The sequence below is a fragment of the Lontra canadensis genome, unplaced genomic scaffold (assembly GCF_010015895.1).
Source record: "Lontra canadensis isolate GAN:19392208 unplaced genomic scaffold, GSC_riverotter_1.0 scaffold27, whole genome shotgun sequence".
Taxonomy (NCBI): Eukaryota; Metazoa; Chordata; class Mammalia; order Carnivora; family Mustelidae; genus Lontra; species Lontra canadensis.
This window is the reverse complement of record NW_022631021.1, coordinates 1,229,929-1,246,179: the sequence shown is the minus strand read 5'-3', so window position 1 is coordinate 1,246,179 and position 16,251 is coordinate 1,229,929. Positions and strand designations below refer to the sequence as shown.

The window sequence follows — 16,251 nt, the reverse complement described above, 5'->3', positions numbered from 1 at the left end:
CCTCCATCCCTTCCCTCCGGCCCCACAAAGGCCAAGGGCCAGACACGTGGGCTGCTGTGGAGAGGCGGAGTTTACACTAAGGCGGAGGTGCAAATGGACGGGGGCGGGGCCTCATTTGCATGGACGGCGCGCGGCCACCAATCCGGACAGGCAGAGCGACAGCCCGCGCGCCTTTTGGGGGCGGACTGACAGCCCCAGGGCCCTATGGAAGGCGGGTCCTGCGGCCGGCGGGGGCGGGACCGTGCCGGGCGCTGCCCGGGGGATTCGGGCCGGTTCGCGGGCGCTGCCAGTCTCGGGCGGCGGCGTCCAGCGCGCGGACGGCCTGCCGGGCGGGCTGGGGGCCGAGCAGCGCGCGGGTGAGGCAGAGAGAGACCGGGCCGAGGAGCAACCGCTGAGACAGGTACCGGCGCCATGGCCTTAGGGATGGGGCGGGCGGCCACAGCGCCCCGGGAGCCGAATTCCCTCCTTCGCGGTCCGGGGGCCGCCGCGCTGCGGCGCCCCCTCACGCACGGGTTCCCAGCCCCTGGAGCGGCGCTTCGGGGCGAACGGTGCCGGGCAAGCCTCGAGGCGAGCGCGCCGGGTGCCCCTAGCCCCACTGCGGAGCCCCTCTGTGCCCCGCCGGCGCGCGGGGCCGGTGCTCCCTCTGGGAGGCGCGGAGTCCGGCGGCCGCGAGAGCCGCTCCCCGCCCCCGCCGCGCTCCCCCTCGCGGAGGCGAGGCCGGTCGCGCCCGCTTGTCCTCACCCGGCTTTTGTTTCCCGCCCGAGGTGACAGGTCCCGGCTCCGGCTCCCGTCGGCGGCCCCCGACTCGCCCGAGGCCCGGCGCCTCTGACCGCGACCGCCCGGAGCAGGCTGCGGGACCCGCCGAGAGCCGGGCGGCGCGTGAGCAGCAGCCGCCGTAGGCGGGAGAGAAACTTCGCCTTCTGGGGCCCGGGCGGCGGGCGAAGTCGAGCCGGGGTGAGCGGTGCGCCGGGACGCCGTGGGCGCGATGGAGCCGCGCACACCTGGCGGGGCCCGTGGCGGGCGAGGATAACGGAGTGTCCCGCGGCTGCGCTTCTCGCTTTCGGTTTGCGCTCCCCGGGCGGTGGGTGTGGATGCGTGTTCTCCGCCTTCACCTGCCGCCATGGGACAAGTGGCTGGGATACAGCATCCCGGTGCTCGGCCGCTCTTGGAGGGTGCCAGTGCAGCGCCGTTCTAACAGGTGATTATTCTCTTGCCAGGTGAAAGCCAGTTAAAACTTGTTCTAGGGCTCCTCATTCGGTTCACTCCTAGAACGTTAGAACTGCTTCCACTGATGTCTGAAAAGCTGTGCTGGCGATCGTATAGAAGCCAAACCCAGTATTGATTAAAAACAAACCCAGCCATTCGATGGGGTCAGCGTCTAGGACGAGCTTGGAGGAACATTGTAGTCTTACTTAACAGTTCGGTTTCTGCAGTGGTGGCAAAAGCTTAGTAAGGTACAAAGTAAATGGAGAATGCAGAACTCTAGATAGCTGTGGTTCAGGACAGCGTGTACAACGTTTGGCCGCCATTCAGTAAATTCTGCATGAAGTAGTTTGAGCTCGTGGTTTTGGATTTACTTTTCAGGAGGATGTTTTCCAGTGGAATAAGGCTTAGCGTTGAATGGGAGCTTTCTTTGCCTCGCTGAGGATAGACAGGAGTGTTTATTTTCATTGTCTTACCATTTTGTTAGATTGTGGGCAAGGGAAAAGTTAAGGCATATTTCGGTTAAGTATTTTTAATAGTCTATGGAATTCTGTCCCCCCCCCCCCCCACCAACTCCCGAGGGTTTTTACTTTAGAGAATTATAGTAGCTTTCTCTCTTGGTGTTTGAATCAAAATTCAAGGATAGACTTGAAAGATTTTTTATTCTTTTAGGGAAATCTTTATTTTTCATACTTTCACTTACCATTTTCTCTTTGTCTCTCTCCCAACTGACCTCCACTTAATCTACAGTTACGGCCCTGACCAATGTAAGGCATCTACAGAAAAAAAATACATTTAAAAATAATATATAACAATTTTTAAAATGTAGTTTTTACATATTTAAATTTATTTATAACACCTGATTTAGCTCGATTTTTTTCTGATGTGTCTTTACTATCTTCTGGGGATGATTTATATTTAATAGAAGTGTAACTTCTTAAGAACAAAGTTATAGTTTTGATTTAATTATGCTACTTTATTAGTATTTTACTGAATAGTAATTTTACTATTTACCTAGCTAATTAGTAACACCATTTAAAGCTGAACGCTTTAACCAATAGGCTTGTTGTGACTGGGATTTTTAAAAACAAAATCAAAGATGGTCTTTATGAAATGTTTTCTATCACTAAAACAACGGGCTTAAATGTTATGAGGTCTTTGTCTTTACAACATTTAACAGAACAAATATTTTTCTGAATCTTTAATTTTTTGGTTATGGTAGTTTAGATGAATTTCTTTTTTAAAACATAAGTTTAACCAGTTCAACATGAAAAACGTAAAATACTGGATTAGGCAACTAATTAAAACTTCAATTTTCTGTTTATTCTTGGATTGGAAGAGGACACATATTTTGGGATATTTAGTTTCCTAAAAGTTTCTCAGCTTAGAATGAATCAGTCTAGAGAAGAAAGAACATCGTCTTTCTGTAGCTGTAGAAGAAATTATTGCTATTAAAGCTAAGTTGTCTTTTTGATGCTTACGGTAGGTTGCCTGAACAGTGATTTGTCCTGTAGAGTGGGTTTTATTCTATATAAATAGTTATAAGGAATCTTATAAGTCTGGGGTTCCTCATTGTTTTTGGATGATTTAGGTGATTGTTCTTTAAAGTGTATAGGAATATACTAGTTTTAACTACTGTGTGTAATTTACTATGTATAATAAGTATTATAATCTGTATCCTATGGTGATATTTAAATATACCACATATGATAAATTAAACTTATATTTCATAGTTTTATTTATATAAAAGCATAATTTAGGAACTTTATAAAGTACCTTTTAATTAAAAACCCATTTTCAAATTCAGTTTTTAGGTATTTTACTGGGTTTTTTTGTCCACTTTAACTTGTGGTAGACCATATCATAAAATTATCAACCACATTTCAGTTTCAAAATTAAGCATAAAATGAAGTCTTACATCTATATGGTAAACACTGTGAGTGTGTTTAAGTCATTTATCCTCAGGTGTGGTTCCTTTTGAATTTTGAATTTGGGAGTGGCCAAATTATTTTTGAATAAATAGAACCACAAAAAAACAAGGACATTTATTAAAATAGCTAATTTGAGAAATAAATCAGATGATCCTCTTAGACATGAATGTGGCTTTATTTGACAGTAATATGCATGTTATACTGGAATATCTCTATATAGGCCCTTACTATAATTTTTCACAATTCCTAAAGAAAAAATCTGTACATATTTTTTTAAAGATTTTATTATTTACTAATGAGAGAGGCAGAGGGAGAAGCAGGCTCCCTGTGAGCAGGGAGCTCGACTGGGACTTGGTCCCAGGACCCTGGTATCATTAACCTGAGCAGCAGGCAGATGCTTTACTGCCTGAGCCACCCAGGCACCCAAAGAAAAAAATCTATATTGTACATATTTTGCCACACCAAATTCTGTAATTACTTAATACTGAACAACCAAATATGTATATTTTATAATTCTGAAACTATTTGAACTTTTTTTTTTTTTTTTTTTTTAAGATTTAAGTAATCTGGGGCACCTGGGTGGCTCAGTGGGTTAAAGCCTCTGCCTTCGGCTCAGGTCATGATCCTAGGGTCCTGGGATGGAGTCACACATCAGGCTCTGTGTTCAGCAGGGAGCCTGCTCCCCCCAACTCCCTGCCTGCCTCTCTGCCTACTTGTGATCTCCATCTGTCAAATAAATAAATAAAATCTTTAAAAAAAAAAAAGAAAAGATTTAAGAAATCTGTACACCTGGTGTTGTGCTTGAACCCACAACCTGGAGGTCAAGAGTCACATGCTCCACCGACATAGCCAGACAGGCACCCTGAAACTATTTAAACTTTTTAACCTAGCTGATTAATAAATTAGATTTTATTTTATTATACATTTCTGAATTTTCTACAGAGCATTATGTTTTTTCAAACGATCTCTGGCCAGTTTTAGAAAAAAAATTTTTAAAGATTTTATTTATTTGACAGATTACAAGTAGACAGAGGCAAGCAGAGAGAGAGGGGGAAGCAGGCTACCTGCCGAGCAGAGAGCCAGATGTGGGGTTTGATCCCAGGACCCGGAGATCATGACCTGAGCCGAAGGCAAAGGCTTAACCCGCTGAGCCACACAGGCACCCCATTAAAGAAAAATTTTGCATGATTTACTTTTACAGTCTTTTGTGGCATGTTTTTAATGATATCAGAATCGCCTGGATCATTGATAACCAGGGTGCACACTTTGGTATTTTCCACATGCTGTGTCCGATTCAGTATTACTGCCACTTTAGTAATGAACACGTTTTGGCCAACGTGATATCGTACTGTATTTCAGAGTTCCTCAAGGCAGGCAGTTGTTGGCTAGGATGACCAGTTTTGCTTGGCCATCTCTGATCATTTTGTCTGCTTGTACCCCATCGTGTACTGTCCACTTATATTGAGTTGGAGCCCAGAGATAATCGACTCCAGTGACTTTTGCTTCTGTGCAGCCACCATCTTCTTTAGATGCAGGACAAACCCCAACCAAGAGCAGTCGCCAAGATGGCCAAGGAGAGAGGAACAATCTACAGGGCATTTTTAACTTCTGATAATATATCCCCAAAGCGTAAAAGAAAATGAAATCTACACACATAGGAGATTAAGTGGTTATTAGTATGAAAGTAACTATTGATTTAAAAACAGTAACCAAGGGCGCCTCGGTGGCTCAGTGGGTTCAACCTCTGCCTTCAGCTCAGGTCATGGTCTCAGGGTCCTGGGATGGAGCCCCGCATCAGCCTCTCTGCTCAGCGGGGAGCCTGCTTCTCCTCTCTCTCTGCCTGCCTCTCTTCCTTCTTGTGATCTCTCTCTCTTTGTCAAATAAATAAATAAAATCTTAAAAAAAATAAAGTCAATAACTACTTAAGTGTGACTTAATTTATGAAAAAGATACATACCAGGTAAAAGACTCTTCTGTCAGAAGAGACAACTTGAAATTAATTATAGTAGGTCCTTATGCACCCTTGTAACTAATCTGTGTAACAGGTTACTAAGGATATTTTAGCAGTATTTGAAACACTAAAATTCAAGTACTCAAAATGATTATATCTCATGTATTTTAATGAAAAGAATGGGCCTGTACTCAGTTGAAACTTAAACATTTAAGGCTATATATAATCCTTAAATGGAGCAAGTTCATTTATGCTTAATTTAGTATTTACTTCCAGTCTTTTGGAAAATGGCTAGTTAATGAGAATAAAGGACCACCAGAGGGAGTATGGGGTCTACACATTCGCTGTATCTGTTTTCTACTCTTGGTCTGGAAGAAAAACACTTTAAAAATAAGAATAAGATTGTAATTCTTTAAGACAGGAAAAAGATAATGAAAGTTGGAGGTTGTAGCTGTTTAGAGCTGCTGTCATTTTTGTAACAGTTAACCGAAACTGTTTTCCTAGTTTTAGAAAATGGTACAATTATTAGAAAAGTGAAAATGATGTATTTTCAGAGTGAATAATGGGTTAAGTGAATAATTACACATCTGTGAAAGTTAAGGAACAGATGCTAAGATGCTAAGAATTTTTTTTTTTTTTTTAAGATTCTATCTATTTATTTGACAGACAGAGATCACAAGTAGGCAGAGAGGCAGGCAGAGAGAGAGAGAGAGAGGAGGAAGCAGGCTCCCCGCTAAGCATAGAGCCCAGCGTGGGGCTCGATCCCAGGACCCTGGGATCATGACCCGAGCCGAAGGCAGAGGCTTTAACCCACTGAGCCACCCAGGCGCCCCAAGAATATTTTTTAAGATTAAAAACGTAGTACATTAGAATTGTGTGTCCTTGAAGTTGTTCATTTTGTGGGATGAGGAATAAAAGGTGAACAAAGATCAAACACCTTTAAACAGGGTTTTTTCCTCTTATAGTTGCAAACCCTTCCTAAAGCAAGCAGTGGTAAATTTCTAGAACCATTTGTAGCATTCTGCCTCCATCTTGGCAATTTATAAGTGATGTTAAATGAGGATCCACTTCTAGTCCCTAAAAATGATCATCTAATTATCAAAAGCAAGGTTGGGAATTTCAAACCAATCTTTTAAAAAATCAGATTTGTATGTATGTTCCTTAATGTTACTACCTCTGGAAATTAAAGAACCTCCTCTGCTTTCAGCTGAAAAATATACAGTGGAATTTCAAAGTCAAGATGTGTTTGTCATAGACTTAATGCTGTAGTAAATTACTTTTTGGGATGGAGAAAACATTCTAGAGATTGAGTCCTTTTCAGAATATATTCTCCATGAAGTTGGAATGGTCTTTACCCATGTTAAGTATTAGCCAATGGATTATTTCCCTGTTTAACTTTTTATAAAAGCAAGACAATAAGATAAAACTTGTAATTTTAACACATATTTTGGGTTTTACACCTTGCATAAAAAATTATTATGTAATGGAGGTAACATTTAATATTTTGAAGTTCTAGTTTGGGGAGGAGATTTGTTATGAGAAGGAGCTATTTCATTGAAGCAGAACAGGGCAACTTAGATGGAAAGAAATCTGTTTCTCTTTTGAATCATTCTTGAATCATGATTTCTGAATGATCAAAAATCATTGATTTTTGAATCAATCATTATGGGTTAAAACATAATACTTACTAAGAAAAATTAAACAGACAGCATTCCCGTCTTAGATTTATTTTTACTATGAACTTTATAAGTTTTTAAAAAATATCTTTGTTGGTTCCAGGTGGACTTCTCAGAATCTATTCATTTATACACACTCACATAGATAAAACACCTATATTTTTTGTATTTTATATAACTATATATTTTTGTGATATGTTTATGGGCAATCAGTCCATCTTTCTATACTATATGACTTTATGGGCTCATTTATATGTGGGAACCCTCCCCTTTTTAAGTGAAATCTTATTGCATTAAGGGAAATAAAGTACATGTTTGCAAAAAGATTGGTGTAAAATGTTTGTGCAGCTTTTTTCATAATAGGAACGGACTACTGATTCACACAACATAAATGAATCTCAGAAATATTATTCAGAGCAAGAGAAGCCAAGCACAAGGATGTACCAAATGATGCCATTTATGAGAAATATAAGAACAGGCAAAACTATAGGTGTGGTGTTAGAAATCAGGACAGTGGCTTCTGGGTAAGGTTGTGGTTGACTGGAAAGGGGCAAAAGGGACCTTTCTGGGGAGATAGAAGTATTCTGTAACTTGACTTGGGTAATGCTAATTCAGTGTATACTTGTTGGGTAACTTCTTATTTTCATATAATTTTTAACTTACAGAGAAGTTGCAAGGCCTAGTACAAGAACATCGAGATTCACCAGTTGTTGGTGTATGCGCTTGATCAGACTTATTGAGCTGACTACTTAAGATCTGGACACTTTACGGTATGTAATTTTTACTTTAATTAGGAAAAAAGCTACAACAATTTGTTGAAGAGGACAGTGATCTTGTTACCTGCAAAAAGTGAAATACCTCAATTCAGACTTTCATAGTGATGGGGAAAAAGAGAATCTCTCTCAGCCTTCTTTTGTCTTTACATAGATGTACACACCCCGCTTCTCTCTAAAGTTTCCTAATGATCTGTTTCATTAGAAGAAATAAGATTCTGAAAATGATTCAAGGCAGAACTGCCCGCAAGGAAACCCTGCTTGATTTTGTTATCCTATGCACATCACCTAGGAAGTGAGACTGATAGCTAGCAATAGTTTTGTGGGAATTGAAGGTAGTGATTATTCCTGTTAGAAGAGTTGTACCCCTACAGTGTGCTAGGTATTGCACAGACATATATAGTTTTTATTTTTTGGAACTTACAGATGAAGAGAAGGCAAACAAATCTAGTTATCATTTTTGGGTGGTGCTGTTTATCATAGAGAGGAAAGATACGCGCTTGTAAACCATATATACTATTCTTGCTTATCAGTAAGTGGTAAATCTAAGCAGTCAATTTGTTCTCTGCTAGTTGCGGTACTATCACAGTTTCAGTAGAGTGATACGACTTAAATTTCATCCATTTAAATCCTAGCTTAAACTATGATCATTGTTAAAAACGTTCAACTTTCCCCCCCTCATTAGTTTATATAATTTTAAATATTTGTTTCTAATTTATGGATCTTGGTCCTTTTTTTTTTTTTTTTTGCATCTATGTAAAAAGTTGTTTATTTGATTATTTACTAGAGTGGAAGATTTTGAGATAATATGATAGCTAACCAGCATGTCCAATGAATTAATCATTGATACTGGGAATAAATGTTTATTTTGCCTTTCCTAACTAAAACCATATGTTTATATGGACTATATATTTTTTTTAACAAAAATTAAAAGTTCTTTGAAGAGAAAAATAACAATTCTCCAGCGTGAGCCAACATGGGTAAATGGAATTTTTCCCTTTTAATGAACATATTTATAGTCCTCTAAAATGACAGAGGATCTTTTCTCCCTTTCATACACATTAAATTTCATTAGTCTATTGAGAATCAATAAAACATTATTTGAAAAGTTTTTGTCTGTTAGAATTTTGTTTTGAGTTGTCAAGCCTTAACGACAGATAGAATTTTTAAGATATTTGGAGTGCCTGGGTGGCTCAGTTGGTCTTGATTTTTGGCTCAGGTCATGATCACAGGGTGATGAGATGGAGCCCCACCTTGGGCTCTTGCTGAGGGTGGAGCCTTCTTGGGAGTCTTTCTCTCCCTCTCCCCGCCCCTCCCCCACTTGTGTTCACGCTTTCTCAAAAAAAGTTTTATTTTTTAAAAGATTTTATTTATTTATTTGACAGATAGAGATCACAAGTAGGCCCAGAGGCAGGCAGAGAGAGAGGGGGAAGCAGGCTCCCCGCTGAGCAGAGAGCCCGATGCAGGGCTCTATCCCAGGACCCTGGGATCATGACCTGAGCTGAAAGCAGAGGCTTTAACCTACTGAGCTACCCAGGTGCCCCCAAAAAGTTCTTTTAATTGAAAAGAATTTTTACAATATCTGTAGGTAGGCTTTTTAAAGACTTTTTTTTTACTATGGAAGTTTTAAACTACACAGAACTGGGGAGAATAGTATTATGAACTTCCATATACCTATTCTCCAGATTTATTAATTATCCACATTTTGGTTAATGTACTTTTAAGTTCTCACCACTATTGTAAAATAGTAGTAGTATTGGTACATCAGATTTTTCTCTGTTTTTTCCAAAAGTTTTGTTATAAATAGAGAAACTTCAGAAGCAGCGTGTTTTAGTTCAGAGACTTGACTTTGGACAAACCATAATTATGAAACTATTTTAATCGTTAGGTTTTCTCTGTTAATTCATAGGCTGAGAAAAAAATTAATTTTTTTAGCTTTTCATTTAGAACAAAGCAGTCCAAATATTCCATATCTGTATGATAAGTATTATTCATCTGAAAGGTTAGGTTATCTTCAAAGTGTATTATCTGAGGGTTGCTATTGTTTTAAATGTTTTTTTCCCGTAACCTTCTCTTTCTCTATAAACTTAATCATTGCTCTGCTTTCTAGACTGCAAATCTCTATCTTTTGTCTAAACTTGAGGCCCAAATTTTTACCTATGTCTTGAAACTAAATATGTTTAAATACCATCCCTGTAGCAGCTGCACACGAACACCCCTCCCCTTACCCCCAGCTGAAAAGCTCTTCCCAGTTTTCCTCTTCAGCTGTTAGTAACTTCATTATTCTTGTTGGTTATTTTTACTCTTACTTCCCAAGTTCATTGAGTCAGTAAGACAGTTTGTTTCTAACTTTATAAGGACTCTTTTAATCTTTTTGTCCTTTTCATTTTCAGTATAATAATCTTGATTTGGTTAAGATGTTAAAGCAGGAGATTGTTCCTAATCTATAATGAACTTCATATACATAAAAAGGAAGCTATGTTTCTAAAGTAAACTAAGACATTTTCTTCCCTTCCAGAGGTTTCAGTCAGCCTTCTATAGGCAAACACATCAGTATTAAGGCCTATGTGTTCACTGTATTTAAGCTAAGGTTCTGTTTAAGACTTCAGGATCAGCTCAAATACCCCAGAGAACAGTGGCTGGCAGGGCCCACAGTTTATGGAGGGGGGGCAGTGTGTAAACAACAGACTTCATGAGGCCACAGCCTAGGATGAGTTCCTTCCAGCCCAGCATATCTTGAAGTGCTTTTCAGTGGAGGAAATTCTAAGTGTACATAACACATTTTCAGGAATTCCTGGTGTTTTTAAGGCTAAAGGTACGAGTCTATGGGTTTACGTTAAAACTTATCCCTCACGCCATATTTCCTGGTCAAGATAGTTCCTGTCTAAAAGCCACCTTTGCTGAAAGGGACAGGATACTCTCTTCATTTCTTTCCTTTACAGACTCCTGGAATTGATGTTTGTCAGAAAGATAGGAACCTGTGGTTAGTTAGGAGGGTATAAAATAGAAACGGGAAAATAAGGTATATCCATTGCATTTCCCACTAGCTGTCATCCAGCCTCCAGGGGTCTTGGGCTTGATTCCTTTCCCGGTAGATTGTAGTTTATCAGTTTGGCTTGCTTTTGATCAGCTTTTGGAGATCTTTTTTCTTTATGCTCTTCTGGGAAATGTTTGAATCTCCTGGTAAGAACCAGGACCCTATTTGAGATTACTGACTTTGGGAATAAAAGAATAAAAGTCCATATTGCTTCAACCTAATCCAGAATGGTTATTTTCTTCTAAGGGAATTAGGAATAATAAGTAGATTCTGAGATGCTTATGCAGAAACTAATTAATAGTTATTAAGAGCAGAAAATGGAGGAGTAAAATACATTTCTAGGAAGCTTAGTTTGGTAGGAGTAGACATTGGGGTGAGATTCAGTAGCCATTTGTTCTTAGGCAAATTAAAATCAACCTTTCTGAGCCTTATTTTAATTGTAAAATGGGTGGGTTGGATTAGGTAGTATTTTAAGGTTTCTTTGCAGCTCTGAAATTCTAAAATGAATGGTTTCTTGGAAAAAAAATCTCCTAATTTATATACTGTTTCTAGTAAATGGTTTTTCAGTTGTTTTATATATATATGTATATATATATATATTTTTTTTTTCTATTTCCTTTAGAGGCTAGGAAAAGGAAAAAAGGAGTCAGATATCCTAAAATGGATTAGATTTTGGTATTATTTATCTGTGTTTCTCCACTGAATTTATGCTGGACTCTACTTTCTACCTTATATTTGTGCACATTTTCTTGCCTTTTCTTTCCTTTACACTGTAACTTTCATATCCCTCTTTTCGCTACTGTTTTTTTCTAGCTGTTTTTCAGTACTCATTTCATTATGGGCATGGAATTTATCAGATATACCCTTGAGTCTGATACATCACTAAATTAAATTTAGATATCCTAATGGTTGTTAGGATTAACGGGACCCTTCTACTCTATAATACAAAAGCTTAGAGAGAGGAGTCTGAGCATAAAGGAAGTGAGGGGGCCTGAAGGGAGTGTGAGTGATGTGGAAGAGAGTTTCCCAGGATTATTCTGAAATTTTTTTTTTTAAAGATTTTATTTACTTATTTGAGAGAGAGACAGATCACAAGTAGGCAGAGAGGCAGGCGCAGAGAGAGAAGGAAGCAGGCTCTCCGCTGAGCAGAGAGCCCGATGCGGGACTCAATCCCAGGACCTGGGATCATGACCCAAGCCGAAGGCAGAGACTTTAACCCACTGAGCCACAAAGGCACCCCTATTCTGGTATTTTGATTTAAAATATAAGTTAACATTTTTAAGTTGGTGATGGTGACTCTGCCAGTGATAGGACAGTTTGGTCCCAAAGTCCTGCTGAACTACAAATTTCTTGGGGGCAACAGCTGCACCTCTGTTCCTGAATCCTTATTGTTCAGAGTCACGCCGCAGAGTAAGTGCAAGTTGAACTTCATTGTGGTTAGGACTGATTCTTCAAGGCGTTCTGTGGTGCACTGCAGATGAAGAGTATGGTACAGACTCTTAAGTAAGACTATCACTACACTGTGATACTGAATAACATATATAGCTTCTCTGAGCCTCATTTCCTCATTTGCAGTATTGAGGAGGGGCAGTTGTGAGGATTAAATGAGGCTGTACATATAAAGGCACTCAGCCCAGAGTCTGGTATATATCTCCGATATGTTGACAAAATGTCATTTATAGTTACATTAATAAGCACTTTTATATTTCAGATACTAGCTTCTCTTAGGTTCTAAGTAGTGTTGTTGCAGAATAAGTGAGAAAAAAGCCTGTTCTTAGAATATGTGCACAAAAGATAAATAACAACGTAGGTTCAATGGTAAATTGTAAATGAGTGGTTTACTTAAGGACTCAAGAGACAAGAATAATTGTTAAGCAGCTGAGAACTTCAGAAAGGTGACAGAACTTGATCTGAGCTTTGAAGGACTAGTTAGCAAGTTCGGAGGACAGTCTCCTTGGAGCCGTGTCGGAATCCTAGCTCTGCTGCTGTGTAACCTTAAGGAAGTTACATGACCTCCCTCCTAGGGTTGTTGAGAGAATTAAATGAGCTGATACATGTTAAATACTGAGAATGGTGCTTCAAATATGGTTAAAGCATGATAAATTATTAGTATAAGTTGAGAGAAAAGAGAAAATACATTTCAGAAAGCATTGAGTGATAATGAAGGGGAGAGAGTCTAGGTTTGTTTGAAATGATGAAGTCAGATTGACTGAGGGGAATAATCTGTGGGAAAATGGTGATTATGTTGGGGCAGAGTTATGAATGATCAAGCCAGGTATTATGAGGTCCTTTATGTACTGAGGGAACGTGGGGAGGATTTCTTGGGTTATTTGTGAGGCGTTCTTGTGTGTTATAGATAATGTTTCTAAGTCTGTTATCTCTGGCATTTCTCTCTTTCTTTCCTGATTGCAGTATAACTGAAACTTGTATTCAAACTAATTTTGACAGTAAAGCTCATGATCTTCTATCACGAACCGTTTGTCCACTTCTTTTTATAAACATGAATTTTGGACTTTTTTCTCTCCATATTCCAGTTGTTTACATTATCCTTATTCCTTTTCTGCAGATTTTTGTCTCCCTCCTCAGAAACCCCAGGCTTGATCCTAAATCGCTAGAGCCTTAAAGTAGAAAGAGCCAGGGAGACAGAGAGGAAGGGAGGGAAATAACCTCTAGTCCAGCCATCTTGCCTTTCAGATGAGGACATTGAGGTCTAGAGGAAGTAAAATCACATGTTCAAGATCCACAGCTAATTACTGAGCAGGCCTGTACCTTTTAGAGCTAAACTAGGGCGTTTTTTTTTTTTTACTGTCATGCCTAGTGTGATTCTCAGCCATGTGGGTAGAAATTATAGTAGTACTCCTGATAATTTTTCTACTAATTGCTATTAAAAACCAAGATAAAAAATAATTTTACCACTGGGAAAAATGTGATAGTAATACACACCTCTTAATGAGAAGTCCACGATTACATTTCTTGTATGAGCATTACTATTCTTTTTTTTTTTTTTAAGGTTTTATTTATTTATTTGACAGAGATCACAAGTAGGCAGAGAGGCAGGCAAAGAGAGAGGGAGAGGGAAGCAGGCTCCCCGCTGAGCTGAGAGCCTGATGCGGGACTCGATCCCAGGACCCTAAGATCATGACCTGAGCTGAAGGCAGCGGCCTAACCCACTGAGCCACCCAGGCGCCCCAAGCATTACTATTCTTAAAGTAATATTTGAAACCAAGGCTCCAAAATCTGCCTTAAGAAGAAAAGGGTTTCTTTCTTTCATTTTTAGAGATTTAAATTATAAATACAATAGTGTTGTAATCATAGATAGCATTTTCAAAAAGAAGTGGGCTTTTGTTTCTATCATTTTACAGGTTGTTGTGCTGTTAAGATTAGCATGAAGAGTTGGGAGCTGTTGTACTTTGACCTCCCAGCCTCCAACCCAATACTGCTAGTACAGTAGTCTATTAAGTTTACATATTTTCTAGCCTCTTAGATTTTAGTATATGCCACACATCATGGTGAGAAACTTGTTTAAACATTGTTTTCTTGTACACTGTTTTCCTGTGGAGATGCAGTGTGATGGAAGATCTGTAAAACCCTAAGCTTAGTTTCACTCTAGATGCTCAATAAATACCCCCTTTTTACAGAGTAATTTTTTTCCTCATATATAAATAATGCCTCTTCCTAGTCAGCAAATAAATCATTATCACACTTGTTTTTTTTTTCCCCCTTGAAATGTATTGTTTTAACTTTGGCAAGATGGCCTTCCTGCATTTGGAAAATCTGCATGGTGTACAAATACTTTTTTGTCACTTTAAGCATAATCTTATCATGAAATCATTTTGTACCTGGTAATAATGTTCTGTATTCTTCCCCATGATTACAGAAAGAAACAGGCATGGGTTACATAAAGATGCCCCGGACCTTTGCTTATCCTGCTATATTCTTTCTTTCTTTCTTTTTTTTTTTTTTTTTAAAGATTTTATTTATTTATTTGACAGAGAGAGATCACAAGTAGACAGAGAGGCAGGCAGAGAGAGAGAAGCAGGCTCCCTGCTGAGCAGAGAGCCCGATGTGGGACTCGATCCCAGGACCCTGAGATCATGACCTGAGCCGAAGGCAGCGGCTTAACCCACTGAGCCACCCAGGCGCCCTGCTATATTCTTTCAAAGAAAGTAGGCTTCCGGACTAGATTCATTTTTACTGAAATACTAATTACTCTTATTTCAAATACTGTGAAGTTGAATTGTATAATCCAAGTGTATACAAAAATTTTTTTTTCATGTCCTCAAAACTTTGTATCAGTCAGATCGCTTACTTCTATTTCCCATGGTTTGGTTTCTTTTTTCCTGTCTTCATTTTTTTGAAGGGAGAAGGGAATTTGTTTTTTCTCTGTCTTATAATCTACAACTTGTTTTGTATTCAGAGGATTCTTTAGGTAGAAGCCCTGCAATTCTTATACATTGAGAAAGAAAGAGACTGTTGATGTTGTAACTTTCATTCTTATATCAGTAATATGATTTACATTTCCATTTTTATAAATCATTAAATTCCTGTTATTGCTATGTTAACTGTCATGTACCATTTATATATGCTATAGTTATGTTTGGTCATATTAAGTTCATCCACTGTTGTCAAAAGTGGAAATACCACGGCTGGGGTGTGTTTATATATTGCCTCTGGAATTGTAGCCATTGACGAACAGGAAACTGAAAGCTGAAAGTTCAGGAAATGTATTGAGACTTTGTGGAAAAAATATATATGATACTTAACTGCTGAAATTCATGGGCACTTGAAGATTAAAATTTTTATATATGAGTTTAGTTAGAGATGAATATTGTGGATTCTTAAAACAATGCTGTCGAATGCTTAAGTATGGTAATAGATGCAGTATGTGCATTGTAGGCCAGGAAAGTTATGCAATGCTAGAGAAGAATGCAACAGATTATTATATGTGTTCAACTATATGCTTTGAAGAAAAAAACAGCTGGCACATCTGTCAAATTCTTCAAGGATGTCAGATTTTCAGAGACTTGCAGTTTTGGTTATAGTTTAGTTTTTGGGAAGGAGAGGTCTCTATGTTACAAGGTAGCCCATTTTACTCTTAGGAAGTTCTGATGGCTTAAGTTTTATTTTCTCATTTTGAATTGAACTTTGTTTCCCTATAATTTATTAATATATTCTGTAATTTTTTTAGTGTTGACAATAAGATAATTAATCAAAATTACTTAAATTACTTAAAAATTTAAATGTATGCAAGGGTATTTTTAATGAGGCATTTTAGATGCCTCATAAAATACTATGCATAGGAACCTTTATTTTTGAACTTATTTTTTAAAATTTTTGTCAGAGGAGATGTGATTAATGTATATGCCTGGTAACCTGTATTTTCTCTTAGGGTACTTACCTATTTTAACAGGTTGTGGTTTATATGGATTCAACATTCTTACTCTTTGAGACAACTAGGAAGTTTTAAATCTTAGAAATGGGAATTTTTTGAATATTGTATTTTTGTTGCTGTTCTGTTGTATATTTCAACAAAAGAGGTGACTAATGACTATTTCACAGCCACATGAAATGAGAATTCTGTTTGTTACAATGTTCTTTTTAGGAATTTTAGCTGCATTATATGTCTGTGGTTATGGTCATTTTAGTAGTCTCATTAAAATTAGCCTCTTTTCAGGATTGG

At 38.7% G+C, this 16,251-nt stretch overlaps 1 protein-coding gene across 4 annotated transcripts in view; it reads left to right on the top strand.

The window, feature by feature from the left end:
• The first annotated feature begins 293 nt into the window (after window positions 1–293).
• FKBP5 (FKBP prolyl isomerase 5) overlaps window positions 294–16,251 on the top strand; it is a 115,687-nt gene continuing 99,729 nt past the window's right edge. For all 4 annotated transcript variants that reach the window (XM_032864316.1, XM_032864312.1, XM_032864313.1 and 1 more), the window contains exons 1-2: window positions 294–400; window positions 7,427–7,531. The gene's annotated coding sequence lies outside the window, so the exon portion shown is untranslated. The remainder of the gene's footprint in view (window positions 401–7,426; window positions 7,532–16,251) is intronic.